Below are 6,232 nucleotides of genomic sequence, written 5' to 3' on the forward strand. Positions count from 1 at the left end.
AAAACTTACACTTCCGAGAAGCATTGTGTATTCAATATGACTTGAAGACTGCTATGCACAACAAATCATCCTATCTTTTCTTGTCAAATAAATTCCTGGTAACTCAATCCCATCACATTGCTTTGCACTTTATTCAGAGAATTTCCCTTTTCCCAATGGAGTGTGCAATGACTCCATCATTCCCTTGTGGTCTAGTGGTTAGGATTCGGCGCTCTCACCGCCGCGGCCCGGGTTCGATTCCCGGTCAGGGAAAGGGAGGTTTCAGCACGATTTTTTATGAAAACACTGACCTAGGAGACGGAAGAAAACTTACACTTCCGAGAAGCATTGTGTATTCAATATGACTTGAAGACTGCTATGCACAACAAATCATTCTATCTTTTCTTGTCAAATAATTTCCTGGTAGCTCACTCCCATCACATTGCTTTGCACTTTATTCAGAGAATTTCCTTTTTCCTAATGGAGTGTGTTTTATGAAAACACTGACCTAGGAGACGGAAGAAAACTTACACTTCCGAGAAGCATTGTGTATTCAATATGACTTGAAGACTGCTATGCACAACAAATCATCCTATCTTTTCTTGTCAAATAATTTCCTGGTAGCTCACTCCCATCACATTGCTTTGCACTTTATTCAGAGAATTTCCCTTTTCCCAATGGAGTGTGCAATGACTCCATCACTCCCTGGTGGTCTAGTGGTTAGGATTCGGCGCTCTCACCGCCGCAGCCCACGTTCGATTCCCGGTCAGGGAAAGGGAGGTTTCAGCACGATTTTTTATGAAAACACTGACCTAGGAGACGGAAGAAAACTTACACTTCCGAGAAGCATTGTGTATTCAATATGACTTGAAGACTGCTATGCACAACAAATCATTCTATCTTTTCTTGTCAAATAATTTCCTGGTAGCTCACTCCCATCACATTGCTTTGCACTTTATTCAGAGAATTTCCTTTTTCCTAATGGAGTGTGTTTTATGAAAACACTGACCTAGGAGACGGAAGAAAACTTACATTTCCGAGAAGCATTGTGTATTCAATATGACTTGAAGACTGCTATGCACAACAAATCATCCTATCTTTTCTTGTCAAATAATTTCCTGGTAGCTCACTCCCATCACATTGCTTTGCACTTTATTCAGAGAATTTCCTTTTTCCTAATGGAGTGTGCTCCGACTCCATCACTCCCTGGTGGTCTAGTGGTTAGGATTCGGCGCTCTCACCGCCGCGGCCCGGGTTCGATTCCCGGTCAGGGAAAGGGAGGTTTCAGCACGATTTTTTATGAAAACACTGACCTAGGAGACGGAAGAAAACTTACACTTCCGAGAAGCATTGTGTATTCAATATGACTTGAAGACTGCTATGCACAACAAATCATCCTATCTTTTCTTGTCAAATAAATTCCTGGTAACTCACTCCCATCACATTGCTTTGCACTTTATTCAGAGAATTTCCCTTTTCCCAATGGAGTGTGCAACAACTCCATCATTCCCTGGTGGTCTAGTGGTTAGGATTCGGCGCTCTCACCGCCGCGGCCCGGGTTCGATTCCCGGTCAGGGAAATAGAGGTTTCAGCACGATTTTTTATGAAAACACTGACCTAGGAGACGGAAGAAAACTTACACTTCCGAGAAGCATTGTGTATTCAATATGACTTGAAGACTGCTATGCACAACAAATCATTCTATCTTTTCTTGTCAAATAATTTCCTGGTAGCTCACTCCCATCACATTGCTTTGCACTTTATTCAGAGAATTTCCTTTTTCCTAATGGAGTGTGTTTTATGAAAACACTGACCTAGGACACGCAAGAAAACTTACACTTCCGAGAAGCATTGTGTATTCAATATGACTTGAAGACTGCTATGCACAACAAATCATCCTATCTTTTCTTGTCAAATAATTTCCTGGTAGCTCACTCCCATCACATTGCTTTGCACTTTATTCAGAGAATTTCCCTTTTCCCAATGGAGTGTGCAATGACTCCATCACTCCCTGGTGGTCTAGTGGTTAGGATTCGGCGCTCTCACCGCCGCGGCCCGGGTTCGATTCCCGGTCAGGGAAAGGGAGGTTTCAGCACGATTTTTTATGAAAACACTGACCTAGGAGACGGAAGAAAACTTACACTTCCGAGAAGCATTGTGTATTCAATATGACTTGAAGACTGCTATGCACAACAAATCATCCTATCTTTTCTTGTCAAATAATTTCCTGGTAGCTCACTCCCATCACATTGCTTTGAACTTTATTCAGAGAATTTCCCTTTTCCCAATGGAGTGTGCAATGACTCCATCACTCCCTGGTGGTCTAGTGGTTAGGATTCGGCGCTCTCACCGCCGCGGCCCGGGTTCGATTCCCGGTCAGGGAAAGGGAGGTTTCAGCACGATTTTTTATGAAAACACTGACCTAGGAGACGGAAGAAAACTTACACTTCCGAGAAGCATTGTGTATTCAATATGACTTGAAGACTGCTATGCACAACAAATCATCCTATCTTTTCTTGTCAAATAATTTCCTGGTAGCTCACTCCCATCACATTGCTTTGCACTTTATTCAGAGAATTTCCCTTTTCCCAATGGAGTGTGCAATGACTCGATCACTCCCTGGTGGTCTAGTGGTTAGGATTCGGCGCTCTCACCGCCGCGGCCCGGGTTCGATTCCCGGTCAGGGAAAGGGAGGTTTCAGCACGATTTTTTATGAAAACACTGACCTAGGAGACGGAAGAAAACTTACACTTCCGAGAAGCATTGTGTATTCAATATGACTTGAAGACTGCTATGCACAACAAATCATTCTATCTTTTCTTGTCAAATAAATTCCTGGTAACTCACTCCCATCACATTGCTTTGCACTTTATTCAGAGAATTTCCCTTTTCCCAATGGAGTGTGCAATGACTCCATCACTCCCTGGTGGTCTAGTGGTTAGGATTCGGCGCTCTCACCGCCGCGGCCCGCGTTCGATTCCCGGTCAGGGAAAGGGAGGTTTCAGCACGATTTTTTATGAAAACACTGACCTAGGAGACGGAAGAAAACTTACACTTCCGAGAAGCATTGTGTATTCAATATGACTTGAAGACTGCTATGCACAACAAATCATTCTATCTTTTCTTGTCAAATAATTTCCTGGTAGCTCACTCCCATCACATTGCTTTGCACTTTATTCAGAGAATTTCCTGTTTCCTAATGGAGTGTGTTTTATGAAAACACTGACCTAGGAGACGGAAGAAAACTTACACTTCCGAGAAGCATTGTGTATTCAATATGACTTGAAGACTGCTATGCACAACAAATCATCCTATCTTTTCTTGTCAAATAATTTCCTGGTAGCTCACTCCCATCACATTGCTTTGCACTTTATTCAGAGAATTTCCCTTTTCCCAATGGAGTGTGCAATGACTCCATCACTCCTTGGTGGTCTAGTGGTTAGGATTCGGCGCTCTCACCGCCGCGGCCCGGGTTCGATTCCCGGTCAGGGAAAGGGAGGTTTCAGCACGATTTTTTATGAAAACACTGACCTAGGAGACGGAAGAAAACTTACACTTCCGAGAAGCATTGTGTATTCAATATGACTTGAAGACTGCTATGCACAACAAATCATCCTATCTTTTCTTGTCAAATAATTTCCTGGTAGCTCACTCCCATCACATTGCTTTGAACTTTATTCAGAGAATTTCCCTTTTCCCAATGGAGTGTGCAATGACTCCATCACTCCCTGGTGGTCTAGTGGTTAGGATTCGGCGCTCTCACCGCCGCGGCCCGCGTTCGATTCCCGGTCAGGGAAAGGGAGGTTTCAGCATGATTTTTTATGAAAACACTGACCTAGGAGACGGAAGAAAACTTACACTTCCGAGAAGCATTGTGTATTCAATATGACTTGAAGACTGCTATGCACAACAAATCATTCTATCTTTTCTTGTCAAATAATTTCCTGGTAGCTCACTCCCATCACATTGCTTTGCACTTTATTCAGAGAATTTCCTTTTTCCTAATGGAGTGTGTTTTATGAAAACACTGACCTAGGAGACGGAAGAAAACTTACACTTCCGAGAAGCATTGTGTATTCAATATGACTTGAAGACTGCTATGCACAACAAATCATCCTATCTTTTCTTGTCAAATAATTTCCTGGTAGCTCACTCCCATCACATTGCTTTGCACTTTATTCAGAGAATTTCCCTTTTCCCAATGGAGTGTGCAATGACTCCATCACTCCCTGGTGGTCTAGTGGTTAGGATTCGGCGCTCTCACCGCCGCGGCCCGGTTTCGATTCCCGGTCAGGGAAAGGGAGGTTTCAGCACGATTTTTTATGAAAACACTGACCTAGGAGACGGAAGAAAACTTACACTTCCGAGAAGCATTGTGTATTCAATATGACTTGAAGACTGCTATGCACAACAAATCATCCTATCTTTTCTTGTCAAATAATTTCCTGGTAGCTCACTCCCATCACATTGCTTTGAACTTTATTCAGAGAATTTCCCTTTTCCCAATGGAGTGTGCAATGACTCCATCACTCCCTGGTGGTCTAGTGGTTAGGATTCGGCGCTCTCACCGCCGCGGCCCGGGTTCGATTCCCGGTCAGGGAAAGGGAGGTTTCAGCACGATTTTTTATGAAAACACTGACCTAGGAGACGGAAGAAAACTTACACTTCCGAGAAGCATTGTGTATTCAATATGACTTGAAGACTGCTATGCACAACAAATCATCCTATCTTTTCTTGTCAAATAATTTCCTGGTAGCTCACTCCCATCACATTGCTTTGCACTTTATTCAGAGAATTTCCTTTTTCCTAATGGAGTGTGCTCCGACTCCATCACTCCCTGGTGGTCTAGTGGTTAGGATTCGGCGCTCTCACCGCCGCGGCCCGGGTTCGATTCCCGGTCAGGGAAAGGGAGGTTTCAGCACGATTTTTTATGAAAACACTGACCTAGGAGACGGAAGAAAACTTACACTTCCGAGAAGCATTGTGTATTCAATATGACTTGAAGACTGCTATGCACAACAAATCATCCTATCTTTTCTTGTCAAATAAATTCCTGGTAACTCACTCCCATCACATTGCTTTGCACTTTATTCAGAGAATTTCCCTTTTCCCAATGGAGTGTGCAACGACTCCATCATTCCCTGGTGGTCTAGTGGTTAGGATTCGGCGCTCTCACCGCCGCGGCCTGGGTTCGATTCCCGGTCAGGGAAAGGGAGGTTTCAGCATGATTTTTTATAAAAACACTGACCTAGGAGACGGAAGAAAACTTACACTTCCGAGAAGCATTGTGTATTCAATATGACTTGAAGACTGCTATGCACAACAAATCATTCTATCTTTTCTTGTCAAATAATTTCCTGGTAGCTCACTCCCATCACATTGCTTTGCACTTTATTCAGAGAATTTCCTTTTTCCTAATGGAGTGTGTTTTATGAAAACACTGACCTAGGAGACGGAAGAAAACTTACACTTCCGAGAAGCATTGTGTATTCAATATGACTTGAAGACTGCTATGCACAACAAATCATCCTATCTTTTCTTGTCAAATAATTTCCTGGTAGCTCACTCCCATCACATTGCTTTGCACTTTATTCAGAGAATTTCCCTTTTCCCAATGGAGTGTGCAATGACTCCATCACTCCCTGGTGGTCTAGTGGTTAGGATTCGGCGCTCTCACCGCCGCGGCACGGGTTCGATTCCCGGTCAGGGAAAGGGAGGTTTCAGCACGATTTTTTATGAAAACACTGACCTAGGAGACGGAAGAAAACTTACACTTCCGAGAAGCATTGTGTATTCAATATGACTTGAAGACTGCTATGCACAACAAATCATCCTATCTTTTCTTGTCAAATAATTTCCTGGTAGCTCACTCCCATCACATTGCTTTGCACTTTATTCAGAGAATTTCCTTTTTCCTAATGGAGTGTGCTCCGACTCCATCACTCCCTGGTGGTCTAGTGGTTAGGATTCGGCGCTCTCACCGCCGCGGCCCGGGTTCGATTCCCGGTCAGGGAAAGGGAGGTTTCAGCACGATTTTTTATGAAAACACTGACCTAGGAGACGGAAGAAAACTTACACTTCCGAGAAGCATTGTGTATTCAATATGACTTGAAGACTGCTATGCACAACAAATCATCCTATCTTTTCTTGTCAAATAAATTCCTGGTAACTCACTCCCATCACATTGCTTTGCACTTTATTCAGAGAATTTCCCTTTTCCCAATGGAGTGTGCAACGACTCCATCATTCCCTG

The 6,232-nt window shown here is 43.4% G+C and overlaps 14 non-coding genes across 14 annotated transcripts in view; all 14 read left to right on the forward strand.

Annotated features, from left to right (window-relative positions):
• Nucleotides 1–180: 180 nt before the first annotated feature.
• TRNAE-CUC (transfer RNA glutamic acid (anticodon CUC)) lies at nt 181–252 on the forward strand. The gene has a single exon. It is a non-coding gene; the product is annotated as a tRNA-Glu (tRNA).
• Nucleotides 253–1,182: 930 nt separating this feature from the next.
• On the forward strand, nt 1,183–1,254 carry TRNAE-CUC (transfer RNA glutamic acid (anticodon CUC)). Its single transcript has one exon. It is a non-coding gene; the product is annotated as a tRNA-Glu (tRNA).
• A 232-nt stretch (nt 1,255–1,486) lies between these two features.
• TRNAE-CUC (transfer RNA glutamic acid (anticodon CUC)) lies at nt 1,487–1,558 on the forward strand. The gene has a single exon. It is a non-coding gene; the product is annotated as a tRNA-Glu (tRNA).
• A 429-nt stretch (nt 1,559–1,987) lies between these two features.
• On the forward strand, nt 1,988–2,059 carry TRNAE-CUC (transfer RNA glutamic acid (anticodon CUC)). The gene has a single exon. It is a non-coding gene; the product is annotated as a tRNA-Glu (tRNA).
• A 232-nt stretch (nt 2,060–2,291) lies between these two features.
• Nucleotides 2,292–2,363, forward strand: TRNAE-CUC (transfer RNA glutamic acid (anticodon CUC)). Its single transcript has one exon. It is a non-coding gene; the product is annotated as a tRNA-Glu (tRNA).
• Nucleotides 2,364–2,595: 232 nt separating this feature from the next.
• Nucleotides 2,596–2,667, forward strand: TRNAE-CUC (transfer RNA glutamic acid (anticodon CUC)). Its single transcript has one exon. It is a non-coding gene; the product is annotated as a tRNA-Glu (tRNA).
• A 733-nt stretch (nt 2,668–3,400) lies between these two features.
• Nucleotides 3,401–3,472, forward strand: TRNAE-CUC (transfer RNA glutamic acid (anticodon CUC)). The gene has a single exon. It is a non-coding gene; the product is annotated as a tRNA-Glu (tRNA).
• Nucleotides 3,473–4,205: 733 nt separating this feature from the next.
• On the forward strand, nt 4,206–4,277 carry TRNAE-CUC (transfer RNA glutamic acid (anticodon CUC)). Its single transcript has one exon. It is a non-coding gene; the product is annotated as a tRNA-Glu (tRNA).
• A 232-nt stretch (nt 4,278–4,509) lies between these two features.
• TRNAE-CUC (transfer RNA glutamic acid (anticodon CUC)) lies at nt 4,510–4,581 on the forward strand. Its single transcript has one exon. It is a non-coding gene; the product is annotated as a tRNA-Glu (tRNA).
• Nucleotides 4,582–4,813: 232 nt separating this feature from the next.
• On the forward strand, nt 4,814–4,885 carry TRNAE-CUC (transfer RNA glutamic acid (anticodon CUC)). Its single transcript has one exon. It is a non-coding gene; the product is annotated as a tRNA-Glu (tRNA).
• A 232-nt stretch (nt 4,886–5,117) lies between these two features.
• On the forward strand, nt 5,118–5,189 carry TRNAE-CUC (transfer RNA glutamic acid (anticodon CUC)). The gene has a single exon. It is a non-coding gene; the product is annotated as a tRNA-Glu (tRNA).
• Nucleotides 5,190–5,618: 429 nt separating this feature from the next.
• Nucleotides 5,619–5,690, forward strand: TRNAE-CUC (transfer RNA glutamic acid (anticodon CUC)). Its single transcript has one exon. It is a non-coding gene; the product is annotated as a tRNA-Glu (tRNA).
• A 232-nt stretch (nt 5,691–5,922) lies between these two features.
• On the forward strand, nt 5,923–5,994 carry TRNAE-CUC (transfer RNA glutamic acid (anticodon CUC)). The gene has a single exon. It is a non-coding gene; the product is annotated as a tRNA-Glu (tRNA).
• Nucleotides 5,995–6,226: 232 nt separating this feature from the next.
• Nucleotides 6,227–6,232, forward strand: part of TRNAE-CUC (transfer RNA glutamic acid (anticodon CUC)) — a 72-nt gene continuing 66 nt past the window's right edge. The window contains exon 1 of the tRNA in view: nt 6,227–6,232. This exon is cut by the window's right edge and continues 66 nt beyond it. This is a non-coding gene — a tRNA (tRNA-Glu).

Source organism: Crinia signifera, chromosome 9 (genome assembly GCF_055691185.1).
Source record: "Crinia signifera chromosome 9, ASM5569118v1, whole genome shotgun sequence".
Taxonomy (NCBI): Eukaryota; Metazoa; Chordata; class Amphibia; order Anura; family Myobatrachidae; genus Crinia; species Crinia signifera.